The sequence below is a fragment of the Onthophagus taurus genome, chromosome 11 (genome assembly GCF_036711975.1).
Source record: "Onthophagus taurus isolate NC chromosome 11, IU_Otau_3.0, whole genome shotgun sequence".
In the NCBI taxonomy this organism is placed as follows: Eukaryota; Metazoa; Arthropoda; class Insecta; order Coleoptera; family Scarabaeidae; genus Onthophagus; species Onthophagus taurus.
The window spans coordinates 20,054,942-20,069,550 of record NC_091976.1 but is presented as its reverse complement, the minus strand read 5'-3'; the positions used below and the strand labels follow the sequence as shown (position 1 = coordinate 20,069,550).

Sequence of the window (14,609 nt, the reverse complement as noted above, 5' to 3'; positions counted from 1 at the left end):
AAATAAAATATCATGATCCTCCTTATTATTGTGTTTGTTGTCAAGGGCGAAATCCGCAACTCATGTTGGAATGTAGTTTGTCGTATCTGGGTCGGCGATGTTACTTGTAACGGTGTGTGCGATTTATTGACGTGTAACCGAACGTCGACCGGTGTCAGCACCTATAAAGTTCGCCCATATTTTCCTACCTATACACGTTCTGGTAATACGTAGGAACATCCACATTTGGACATCCAACACAGCGTAGTTTGTCTGTAGAACGGTATGACAGCGATTTTACTATTTCGAAATAGGGAAGCCCACGGTCCGTTGATCATTTGACGAGATAGAAGCGGAAAACGGCGCCAGAAAATGACCAACAGGTCAGCGCTTATCCCGCCGCAACCGTACCTATTAAAATCGCAATAAATTCCCGTGATAATACGACGTCACGCCCGGACTATAAGTCACCGTTTTTTTACGTTTTATAGGAGGACGAAACGGCTTCACACATAATTTCGTAATTTTGCAATTTCCCCACAAGACGGCGTAGAGTTAATTCATCATTCCGATCAAGTCGACCTCGCGCGAGCGTAATATCGGATCGTAAATCACAAATCGCGAGAGGTAAATCCGGTATTCCTTCGGGTTCCCGCGGGGGTTGTGTGGTGGCGGCAGTTACCCAACCGGCGGCGGTTAACTCGAAATAACGTTTCACGGTTTTGCATATCCCGAAAGGAGTGCCCGGTTCTTCGCGTGCATTAATAAAGAGCCCCGCCGTTGCAAACGCTGTGGTGCAACGCGCGCGAAAATTAAATTCACCGTAAGAACTCTCGATTCCAGCGAAATGAGCTTTCGACCTTTGACCCCGCCCCTATCTCTTTTTGGAGGCCATAAGGCGGTGCTCGTTCAGGGGTCATGGAACGTATGCTACTTTTCTGCGAAATCTTCTCAGCCCGCCTCCCTAATTCAATTCGAAAGGACGAGGATTTCGAATCGACCCGCTCAATGATATTTAACTGAAAGTGGCACGTCTGAAGCTACCATTGTCAGCATCGGTAGCTTGAAAAGCTCGCGATTTAACGAATAAGCTCCAACCCCTAACGGTCCGATGCACTCTTCAATAGCTCATTTTCAAGCCGGTTTCATTTTCTATTGAAAATAGATATTTTAATAACAGCAATAAGCAAACCATTAGCATTACGGTAGTCCCTCCATTTACGTGGTATTTTTTGTATAAGAACTATTCGCGAAAATAAAGACAAAATTCGAAAAAGTGTTGAAATTTCAGTCAAAATTTGTCAGGTATTCTAGAAAAGGAGAAAAAAGTTGAAAACGTGTTGATTTTATGGTGAGGATCAAACTCAAAAAAGAGTCACTCTAAGCTCTGGACTCGTAAGAGCTAAAGCAAAGCTCTACAACATTTTTTGAAAAAAAAATGCTTTCAAGAGAACTCTAGAAAACACAACTTTTCTGCTTCAGCCTTCAGACCAGGTATTATAGCTACATTCAAGGCATATTATACTAGAAGAATTTTCAAGAAGTTGCTAGATAATGTAGACCTAACTTTACCACCATCCTGGAAAAATTACAACATTGCTAATTGCATAGAAAATATCGAAGTCGCGAAATGAATTGAAAACTGGTGTAAAATCTGGCCAAATGTAGTCCCATCAAAGAAGCTATCAGATTTCAACTGTCAGATATTGAAGAGCTACTTGAGTTACATAATTCTGAACTGAAAGAAGAAGAGCTGGCAGATTTAGGAACTAATGATAATCATGAATGCAGTGACAGCGATGAAAAAAACGAATACACTTTTCAAGCTATATTACTTTTCAAAATATTTATTGTTAAAAATTGGAGAAAGACTAACAGATATGTTGATAGAACACGAAGTTTGGAAAGGCATAACGTAAGATCCGTAATGCTTTAATAGATGTTGCAATAAATGTTCAAAGTTAGCACCACCAATCCATACAAGTGTATAAATTTTGTTCAAATTTTTGCCTAACATTTTGCAGCATTTCAGTGGTTGTTATCCTGCATTCATCAATAATGCGCTGGCGTAACTCTTCCAACGAGTCGCACTTGGTAGGATAAACTTTTGATTTTAAATGCCCCTATAAAAAAATCTAAAGGGGAGAGGTCTGGATATCTGGCTGGCCATTCTACAGCACCTCTTCGACCTATCCATTGACCGGGAAAGTTTCTATCTAAGAACTCCCTAACAGCAACGGCATAATGCGGTGGAGTACCATCTTGCTTGAAAAATAAATGTTTTTCCGAGTAGCTTTCATCGTTCTCAACAATGTCAATTAAGGTACACCAAGTCTTCCAACATTTCGTCCAATGATGCGATCTCCAAAACTACCAACAAAAACATTGAGTTTTCGTGGAGTTTGACGAAAACGTGAGGGTTCTCATCTGACCAGTATCGACAATTATAAAACAAATATTTAAAAGAAATTACCTACTGTCATTTATTTTTTGAGAAATATTTTCGCAAAATTGCAAACGCCGGTCATAATCGCATTCATTCAATTCTTGAACTAACTTTATTTTATAAGGATGGAACTTAAAGTTTTGCAGAATTCGTTAAATAGTTGTTTTAGGAACATTAGTAACTGCAGCTATTTTTCTTGTACGTACAGTTGGATCTGCACTAACTCACCCTATTACTTCCAGGTTTGTGAGTTCATTGACCACAGGAAATTCACATTCAGGGTTTCTTTTTTTATTAGCCACCAATCCAGTTTCTCGGAACTTATGTATCAACTCTAGAACGTACTTATGATGAACACCTATAAGGATGCAGGTTATTTCATTGGCAATTTCATGATTAAAAAAAAGGCTCACAATTTCAACTCTTCCAGCAATTGTATACACCATAATTAACGTACAAATCTATTAACTAAACAACAAAAATAGCAAAAAAGTTGCTATCACAACACATGTTTTGAACATATGATTTGGAGTACCGTATTCTAAATAAATTTTTATTACCTATCTTTTTCAATGTACAACATGTTGTACCATTGTATAACATGTGTATAACATGTTTCTTTAACAATTTTTCACCCTATATAATAATATATTTCGAATAAATGTATTTTAAAACTCAACATATTCTTAATCCTTGGAACCGAACCACCCTCTTCCTTCTTCCTTTCTTCTTCGGCGTTACAGCGCGAGTTGAACCTTAGCCTGCTTCACGACTCCGCGCCATCCATCTCTGAAGTTCTGCCGTTACAATTTTTCCCGCCATACATCGAAGATCCCGCTCCAGTTCATCACTGCAGCGATTTCGAGGTCGACTGTTATGTTAGACTCGAACATTCTTCTTGATAGCCAATGATTTGCCATTTTCATGACATGTCCAATTTACCTTCGACGTGGGACTTTATGAAGAGTCCAATGTTTTCTCTCCCTAGGATACCTTCAATCTCGATACCTTCAAACTTGGTCTATCGTTCCTCTTGACTTTCTAAAACCACACTGGTATTCTCCAATGAATACCATTCATTCCCTTATAATTCCCATATAATTACTACATTCGAACTTGTCTCCTTTTTTTTATACTGGGATGATGATGCCTGTTCACCATGTATCAGGAATGATCTAACTTTTCCAAATGTCTTCGATTGTCTTGTGCAGCTCTTTCGGTCACAAATTGCTCTGGATTGCTTCTTCTACGTCGCCGAGTGTCGGCTTATCAGTGAGCGACCGAACCCTCCTAATTCCATATAATTCAATACATCAATTTACGCGGAATTTTCGTGGTTCGTAACCCCGCGTGAATGGAGAAACTACTGTATTTTATGACCTTTTTCTTTTCAAAAATGTCAATAACCTATTTTAATTTCACCTTCACATTTAAAATGTCATAATTTGGTGTTAAAATTCAGAACATTAAAACTAATAAAGAGAAAACATATTAATTTAAAATGGTAACGAAAGCCAAAAGCTTTTATTCGAAAACTAAATTACTTATAGTACTAATTGAACTCCCGCAGTTTGCATCTGGCTCGGACGTATCCAGACGAGTTCACCTATTTAATTTATTTTTGTTAATTCATGAACTATACTTTTTACAAATTCAATTAAAAATTTTAATCCTCCTAATTAAATTTAAGTTGAATTCACGTTAAATAACGTATCTATGTAGAAATGTAGATTGTTAAAGTGGTTAATTAAACTTTTCGATATAATATAAACAAAATACAAACCCGACTCGTTTGCAGGAAAAGGGTAGTTTGAAAACTCAGCCGTGTCTCTAAATTAACTTCATCCCTTGCATCCGTAAGCGGAAGTGGGCTTTGACGATACTATACGGAATATGGGATATCGTTTTAAATGTGGCCGTATCTCTAGTAATCCTCGAAATCGAATTGGATTGGAAAAGGGTACTTCAAAGCCAGCACTTCCGCCAAAATTTCGTCGCATTAGCCGACCATTTGCATTTATAGATTATATGCAAATCGGCATAAATAATAAATTGTGTCAGGCTGAGCGACGAATTGTATATTAATTTCAAAACGACCCTTACTCGCAACGGTTTTATCGCAACTGTACAGGTGATGGCGATTTACGCGAGTCACGCTTTAATGTTATTCTGTTCAGTTGTGTTTATTTATTAGGGCGTTCGCGAATTTCCGCGCAATGTTTTCTAACTCAACAACAAAACGAGGACCGGCGCGTGTCCTGGATAAACCGTAAATAATTGCAGAGTTTGTTTAAATACGTAAAAACGCTTTTGTTGGGTTGCTATTTAATTGATACGTGATTTCACATTAACCAAACTGATCGAAATCACTCGTATTTGTACAAATAGTTGAACGATCGGTGTCGTGTTTATTTAACCAAAACTATTTTTCACGTATTTCCAACAACAATTGTAGAAACCTGTTGAATTTTAACCATAAATAGCTTTTAGAAAACAATTTAAATATTAAATTAGCTAAATGCAATCTTATTATTCTGTATTCAAACTTTAATAACTCTGCGTAAAATCACTTCAAAGCATAAGATTATCTTATAAACCCGCATTTAATGGGGTTTGGAATAAGTAATAACAAACGGGGATGGTAGTTCTTGCCGTGGCCCCTTTTGTTCAAGCGTCTTGAATCCCAACGGTATAATTAAACAAAAAAGTTCCACCGTCGTGTCGGTCCTATTGCGTGTCGGAACGGGTTCGTGCATCTTAATGGTCGACTTAAATATTAATTGAACCGGAGGGCGTTAGTTCGCAAAATTTTCGGCCCTTCTCTTCACGTCCCGTTTCACAAGAATCCCCTTAATTATCGCAGGGTCGCAGCCGCCAAAAGCCACCCGAACCGGCTAAAATGCTCCACCAAAATGTCTACCCAAAGAACACTTAAATTTGACCGTAACGGTCACAGCAAAATGGTTTTCTCTTATTGCGCCTTATTTAACCGATTAGTCGTAATTGTTATTGAGAATTTTAAAGTCAATCCTGGTGTTTTACCACCAGTTTAACCGGATCGCGCACCGTTCACCCTCTAATTAGTCGGGAACGAATGTAAATTTATGCAAACCGAACCGTCACGGTTCTTTGTCCTGCGCTTAAACGGTTTCATCGTACTTTTTCTCTTTGTTATTTTATTCTTTCTTTTTGAAAACCTTTTTTTTATGGGAATGAGAATTCGCCGACATCAGCTGTGATATCCTCCACTTGTACAATGACGAGATCTCGGACCAATATTACGCCCCTGTGGATTCCCTCTACAATCCTAAAGGCACGAACTGCCAGGCGGTTTCCGTCCGAGCCCAACTCTTGGTCAACAGCTAGCTATCCGTAAGACAACTACTAATTACAGTTTAACCATTACCGCAGAAGCTATGGCAATGAAGTTTATAGTGGAGAATCTAATGATGAACCGAATTGCGTCTCTACCATTCACCAAATAGAAACACTATATCATGTCATTTCCTTTATTACCTAGTATATTAACTAACATTCTCTTTAAGAATAAAATTAACACATTATTTGTTAAATCATGCATTGAAACTCGCATGTACTGAAGAGAAACATTATCATCGGCTGCGTTATTAAGGTTCTACTAAAGCAATTTCTATAGATTTTGTAAATGTAATTTTAGCATTATGCACCTGATATTGTATCCAAAATTGTTTCGACGATAAACAGCTGTCTGTTCAAAGATATACAGCTCCCACAAGCGTGTATTATGGGCACGATATTCCTGCTAAACTGTTTTGGTCGCAAAAGGCATATAGGGGCCGTTACACAGACATAACTTCGATTATTATTCATTGTCAGCAAGCCATTACAGCCGGCGTGCGACAATACGCGTTATTGCTATAAACAACAATAACTGAGGTTTGGATAGTTAGAGTGCGATTATACTAGGGATTATAATTTTAGGTTGGAAGTCAAGCGAAATTTGGTAAAATATTTTAGTATGTGTTGAAACAGCATTAAACTTTTGCGCTTTGAGGGTGCCCGAATCCATTGCGATTATCTCTAGGCTTGTGTCTATCTATATGTACAGGTTTCATTACTTAATTTTTAACGAATTTGTTCAATTTAAAAATAAAGTATGCTCGTACTCAAAATTAGTCCGAATAAATACCCACAAGCATTAAATAAATTAAAATAATAAGGAAATACAGCGGTTGATAGATGTTAATGTAAATTAAGACAGTATTGAGGGATGTTAGGAATTATACAAAGAAATGTAAGCACGATATTAAGGGATGCTATTGTAGAGTTGCAATATTAAAGAACACTAGAAACAATATTGAGAAATATCAAGGAGGATTTTGATAGATGATGGAAAAAATGTTGGGATAAATCAGTATAGTAGTAAGAGATATTAGGAATTATGCTGAGAAATGTCAGAAATCATACTGGATAATAACAAACGCGATGCAAATAGATGTTGGAGATGGCATCAAAAACTATATTAACAAATGATGGAGAAGATGTTGAAATGGGCAAGATGTGCGGTAAAACATGTAAGAGACAGTATAAAAAGATGCCATAGCAGATGTTGAGAAAGGCCAGCAAAGATATTGGAGCACACCAAGGACGATGTTAATAACTGACGAGGATAACATTGAGGAGGGCCAAGATAGTGATTTTAATATCTTGGGCGATATATGAAAGACGATGTTGATGAGCATGTAATAATATTAGGTACGATATTGCGAGTTATCAGGAATATTAAGCAGAGATATCAACGGCACTATTGAAAGATGAAGAGATTGAAAGATAATGGAAAAGCTCGAGGGAGGCCGGAAAAGTGTTTGGGATTATCTTGAGAGATATCAGGAACGTTGTTGAGAGACACCCTTAGATGCTAATGAAGGGCAGATACGATATAGGAAGATAAAATGAATGATATCAGGGAGCAAAATGCATGATATTAAGGAGAATATTGATGGAAAGCTATGTTTTCATCTGCAATGTTTTTTTGTCGGTCAGCTAAGAGTCATTTCCGAAGTGAGTAGAACCAAATTGTACGATCACGTCAGAATTTTGCGATATATACAAGAAAAATAGCTTTTTTAGGTACTTTTCTATTCTTGAACCTATTAAATATAAACAGCACAAATGGAATATACGGAGATTTGAAAATTACTGGTATACTTCTTGGACAACAGTCGGGTTTTACAAAATACCAATGATTTATATGTTTATTGGATAGCAGAGATAAGCAATAGCGCTATGTTAAATAGAATTAGCCTATTACTTGCCTGGAAGGAAACAGGAGACCCAAACATTCTCAAAGATCAATTGATTAATGCGTAAAAGATCTTACTATCCCCACTTCATATCAAATTAGAAATAATGAAGCGATTTGTAAAGACGCTTAATAAAAATGGTGCTTGTTTTAAGTACCTTGTAGATAAATATCCGAACTTGCCACAATAAAAGAAGGGATATTCGTTGAGCCACAGATTCGCGAATTAGTAAAAACTACTAATTTTGAAAATGTGATAATTTCGGGTGAAAGAGATGCCTCAAAGATGGCTTTTTAGGCAATAATAATGTTGCTAATTATAAGGTTGTAAAAAAAAACATTAGCGTTCTATCTGCCATCTGACAATTTAGGCGATGTTAGCGAGAGCAAGAGGAACGTTTCCATCAGGATATAAAAGAAATAGAAAGATGGTATCAGGGAAAATTGTCTACATCTGTGCTAGCCTACTACTGTTGATCACTTCAACGTGATGAGCCACATGGTCAATACAAGATTTGGTGTGTCCCTCGCATCTGACAGTAGTGATCCATATGCTGGATTCCAACTCAATACATTTTATAATAGCCATAACTTATAATTGAAAAATCATACTGCACCATACGAGAGCGCATTTTGATTGGTAAAGATAGTACTATAGATCAAATACACAGAGCACAGCAAAATAATATTGTGTGTCTCACATATAACTTTAAAAATAGACAAAAAAACCTTTTTTCTTGTATCATACATAACCTCAAATATCTCAAAATCCTGACGTGTAGGTCTAATCCTAAGCTCGGATACTGATTCAACGCGGAAAATTACTTCGGAACTGGTCGTCGATTATCCAACAACAATCAACCCAACCCTTAAATGAATATATTTTTGTGTGGTTTCATATTTAGTTAGGTATATTTATTTATTCTTTAATGCAATGCCAAAATTTGGATGAGGTTTTAGGAAAGAGCTTTAGCAATTAGTATACGCCATTTTGCCTTCTCATCTTCTTACGGAGCTTATGATTAAATCTGTTATATGAATGTGAACATAAAAGAGGGACACTAATTGAGAGTCACAATGAGTCACACTAATTGTAAAATCTAAATTAATCACGGGTAATGTTTTCATATATCTTTTAGAGTTAGAGATTATGGATTGAACATCGACCGGAAATTCGGAGAATATTCCGGAATGTTTTAATTAGAAACGATTTTTTATCAAAAATAAAGTTAAAACGTGTCTCCGGTCATCAGAGGGCTATTAAATGTTATACCGAACGCTTTAGAGGTAAATTATAAACTTTATAGGCGGACATTGCAACGGCATGTCCTACTGTAGGTGCTGGAATTTTAAAATTTAATCGCCCACTCCAATAAACCGCAAGGATTTTATGTGGACGTCGTAGTCGAGCGCGGTTCTAAATTTAGGAAGTTACCCAACATTCCAGAAAGTCCACCACTGAATCCCTGTTCGGAATAAAAATCGTGTTTACCTACAAGGAAAAGGTATTAGTTAATTAAAACTTTAAAACTTTTAGATATATGTCATCGATTTTTTCTTGTTTTAAAGAATGGATGTCTTGAAGGATTTATAAAGACGTGGTTGAGCTGATACGAGGTGCGGTAGATTTACCCTCGTTGTACGTTGTGGGATATGAGATGCAGTATTGCCTGTCGCTGTAATATCGCTATCTCTCGCACCATGTTTCTTGTGAGCGGTGAGCAAACTTCTGCATCCACATGCACCGTATATCTCCCAAACGCCTATCTCTAGTTTGAGGTTGGCGATGTGTATCGGCTGCTTTAACTTCCATAACGTTCGCGTTTTGCAACGTTGTTATCTTCACCAGGTTGAATATTAATTTTATAAATCAAAAATAAGGGAAACACTAATTAAATTAGAATGCCATTGGAATTTAATTAACTCCTTCAACTGACTTCCGCTATTTAAAGAACCTAAAATGATTTCTTTCATGTAAGAATTATCTTAGGATAGAAAACATGCTGATGACGTGGTTGTGACGAATTCCGATATTATGGAGATTCAGTGGAATATTTTTCGTGATCGGTAGTACGGTACTGTACTTAGGGCAAGGGCACACCTGTCCTGACAGTGGGGGCGCATGTATTATGCAGGACCGATCGCCTCGGGACAAATCCGGGCATTTCCCGGACACCGATCACGTCCGGTGCTCCTAACGATGATAAAGCTAAGCTTCGCGGATAGATAAACGCGAAAGGCGTTCCATTTAAACTAAGACTGTTAACCTTTGTCTCGAACAGTAAACTGGGATAAGTCGGAAACAATGGAACGAAATGTAAGAATATAAAAAACTAACGCCAATCTCTAAAAATTGTAAAAAGGACGACCCAGCGAAGCGTTCAAAGAAAATTAAGAGCTCCATTACGAGGGAATTTTATTACAGAACGACAAAAACGAGAAGCGCTGGGCATTTGTTTGAATTAAGGCCAGTTTTTATCGAAATCTGATGAAAGCATTCCCAATAAAAGCCCCGCTCTAACAGCTTTAAGCTTTTTAATGCGTACATATTTTTCGCTTCAGCATTGTACAATGCGTCAATTTGTTTGAACTGATTGCAAAACAAACATTTCTAAAAACTAGTGCTTTTTGTTGTTTTTCAGAATATATTACCGAGAGTATGGTTTTTCCCAGATTCATTTCCGTCATGGGCTCCGGTTTAATATTTAACGATGCTCTTCAAGAATTTAAACAAGAAAGAAAGAAAGAAACGGGTCGTCTTAGTATTCTCATTAAAACTGTATAAAAGCGAATATGTATTCAACGCAGGGAAGGCACAGAAATCATCTTTGTTACAATATTCAAGTAAACAACCTACTGTTTAATTTCATTTATAAAACGTTATCTAAAAAACTGCTTTGTATTTATAATTAAATCAAATTGTTGAATGAGATCGATTTTAATAATGTTGCCACAATAAAATCTAAAATATATACGATTTCACAGCTCGTGGTAACTGAAGAATTAATTTCCGGTGCTCACTAGCACCACTCATAACGGCTTCCGGCGCGGCTGCAACACGTTCCAACGATTTACAAAATAAATTTATTTTTCCGCGAAATTACGTCGCTGTCGCGCCCCTTCGCAATACGGACGAACACGTTGTCGACAACCAACAGGCTGTGGGGTCCATGCTTTTTGTTTTAAAGCCGGCGACGTTGGTCTTTTTGCTTCTTGCCACGTCGCCAGTCGCACAATGGGGCCAATTTGAGATAGAAATCACGAAAGGCCCTGTCACGTCCGCATGGACCTCCGACACGCCCTCGACCCCAAATCTGAAGAGTCGAGAAGCAGCTTCCTCCCTTGATTAGAACACCACACAAGTGTTCATTTTTTTTTTTAATAAATTAAATTTGCGTTTGAAGGGATTTATGATAAAGTGTAACGTAGATGGAGTTGATAAAAAAGGATCTAGGGAATATGTTAATAGTGTCAGGACCGCAGCACCTGACCCAACAAATCTCTGTTTACCGTCAGAGGCAGGCCCTTCGCGCTCAACTTTCTAAAATACGAACTTTCACAAGAAGTGGGCCATGTTTTTGCCCCTTTATTTTTCTGGGATAATTTACGATTTGCGGACATTGCGGTTTTTGTGCTTCGAAACGCGGCCTCCGGATATCCTCGAAAGCGACCGAATTGAATTTTTCGTTGTGTAAGGGGTAAAACCACGTCGCTTGATTTACCTCGATTTAAAATTAATTTTTAAACACGAATAATTACAAAGCGCAAAACAAAAATTCGCTTGAAATAAAACTGAAAATATCGGTGGTAATCAATTATATCACCAGCAGTGCTGTATGTGATATTATACTGAAAGTTTTAACTTTGATTCACACCACCCGATAAAACTACGGTTTTAATGCAAAGTCACGAAAACCAAAAAAAAAACACTTTACATCTACTTAAACTTGCGATAACGTAATAGAAATAAATTTTAAACTTGCACAATAAATTAAATTAGTTATTAATAATTATTTGCTTCGTCTGGTATAGTATAGGATTCTTAATCAAGTCATCATCTTGTAGCAGTGATTGGCTCCGAAGACAATTCTGACATTGTACTTTTTATGGCAGTATTCTCTATTCTTCACCGTGCGACGACAGCAACAAATATTTACCACCTTCTTCCACCTACTTTACAAGCCGATATCTTCGTTGTCTATAGAAATAGCGGAATAAAAACTTCTTTATCAAAAACCGGTCAATATCTATCGGCATTAGCCAAAAAAACACGCCTAATAAACAACGCTAAACATAGAATCGGTATATTCATCTTTCTTAATACAACTCTTGTATTACTCTTGTGCAATCATGCGATCTACTAAAATTATATAGCACTGTATAGAAGGAAAATTTCCTAGGGTCTCTATATGGTCTTGAAGTTTTATCCGTATCATATAAGAAAGTTTTGACGCCGTAAACATTTACATATGGTAATTATATGTGGTTTTTGCAGTTTTTGGGGAGAAAATTCTTGTGCAACCATGCGATGTACTAAAGTTATATACCACTGTATAGATCGAAAAATTTTCTTATAGATTTTATATGGCCTCGAAGTTTTGTCCGTATCATATAAGTAAGTTAAGACGCCGAAAACATTTACATACAATAATATGCGGTATTTGCAGTTTTTGGGGGAGAAATGCTTGTACAACCTTACAATCTACTAAAGTTATATGCCACTTTATAGAGCAGAAATTTTCCTTTAAATTCAATATGGTTACAAAGTTTTGTTCGTATCATATAAGAAAGTTATGACGCCGTAAATATTTACATATTATAGTAATTATGTGGCTTTTGCAGTTTTTGGGGAGAAAATGCTTGTGCAACCATGTGATATACTAAAATTATATACCATTATATAAAGCGGAAAATTTCCTATAGATTCAATATGGTTATGGAGTTTTGTCCGTATCATATAAGGAAGCTATGACGCCGTAAATATTTACATACAGTAACTATATGCGGTTTTTACAGTTTTTTTTTTTTTTGGGGGGGGGAATTTTTCTGCAACCATGCGATTTAGTAAAGTTATATACCACTGTATAGAGCGAAATATTTCCTATAGATTTTATATGGCCTCGAAGTTTTGTCCGTATCATATACGTAAGTTAAAACGCCGAAAACATGTACATATGATAATAATATGCGGTATTTGCAGTTTTTGGGAGAGAAATGCTTGTGCAATCCTACAATCTACTAAAGTTATATGCCACTGTATAGAGCAGAAAATTTCCTTTAAATTCAATATGGTTACGAAGTTTTGTTCGTATGATATAAGAAACTTATTATCCCGAAGGTCAGGCTGTTTTTACAAAAAGGAATGGTTTTAAAATTTTGTAGTCGATTTTTGTTATGTACCGATAAAAAAGCAGAATATTTGCTATATGATTGATTCTGCTTTAGTTTTTCGTTTCTACTAAATAAAAGAGTTGTATTGCAAACAGTCAATGTAGGGATTCTATGCGTAGGGTTGATTATTAGGCATGGTTAAATCATGCGTTTCGTTAAAACCCGGATTTAGATAGCTCAAAGTGTGTTCTTTTCAAATTGATAAAGCTTTTTTTTTAATTCGGTTCATAACGGCAGCACACAGGCTTCTAAGTAGTTTGATAATTTTGAGATGTATTCGGTACACAGCGTTGTTCTTTATTTTTCCGCTGTTGATATCATAATATTGACAGGGGCCGCTTTTTTGATGAAAAAAAATCGGACTTTCAAGTGGTGTACTTAATATTCCGCTATCTCTAAAACCAACAAAGATATGGGCTTCCAAAGTAGGTGAAAAAAGAAGGGTAAAAGCCTTATTGAGTGGATAGACATTAATTCGTCAATAATTATAGTTATTATGATATAATAAATTAATTCATTAAATTAATCAGAGCAAAATTTGAACATAAAATTGTTATACAAACTTTAGCTATAAACCGTATTTCACAATTATGTTCAAAATTTCGATGAACAATGCTATTAATAAATTAAATATCAGCTTGCATTCTAAACGTTGAATTTCCAATATAAAGTTGAATTTATTATTACATTATAGTATATTTCCGCCATAATAGATGGAATAAAATTTCACCCACTTGTCACCGAATAAAACATACTGACAGAAAATGTCATTTCGATCACTTCCAGTACGAGTTCCAGCGACGCGACGTTTGGTTCTGCAGATGCATTTTAAGTTTATTTCAAATTCTTCAACGGGTCATTGCACCGGCCAAGATATTTTATGGGAGTTAAAGCGAAAAAGAAAATCTTAATTACGATAAAGTGCGAAAATCGGCTTTTAATAAAAGGAAATTTAATATCCATCATTCTGTATTAAAATCGCATCCCATATTACTGCAGTACAAACTGCGCTATATTACGAGCTACGAGAAGGTGCCGGAGATATTAAAATCTGATAAGGGTGTCATTGTGTCTCTGTGCCGTATATAACCACCTATCTCTGGATATTCCGTAACGTCAATAACCGTTTATCAGGTACTAGTTACCAGGGTACCTCGAAATATATCGTTTATTACCTTCACGGAAGACACACAATTATCTGTTTTGGGTAATTTATAACATTCTAAAAAATTTATTAGAAATAAAAATTAATACAAAAAAAAATTAAAGAAATAAAGTGGAATGTTTCATAAATTTCTTAAATTCCTTCAAAGAAACTACATTATCATCATCTTCATCGGCTTCCTCAATCATCTGCATGATTTGTTCATCGGTTACATCTTCTCCGACAGCGTTAGCTACTCGTCTAATATTTTCAAAATTTATCTTTCCTTTTTCCTCTTCGTCAAATAATCTGAACGCTTTTAAAATGTCCTCTTCCGAGTCCTGTTCTGACATTTTCATTGCTAACAA

General features: G+C 36.3%; 1 protein-coding gene across 1 annotated transcript in view; it reads right to left on the bottom strand.

The window, feature by feature from the left end:
• LOC111424118 (limbic system-associated membrane protein-like) overlaps positions 1-14,609 on the bottom strand; it is an 80,237-nt gene that overhangs the window by 27,436 nt on the left and 38,192 nt on the right. The gene's annotated exons all lie outside the window — the stretch shown is intronic.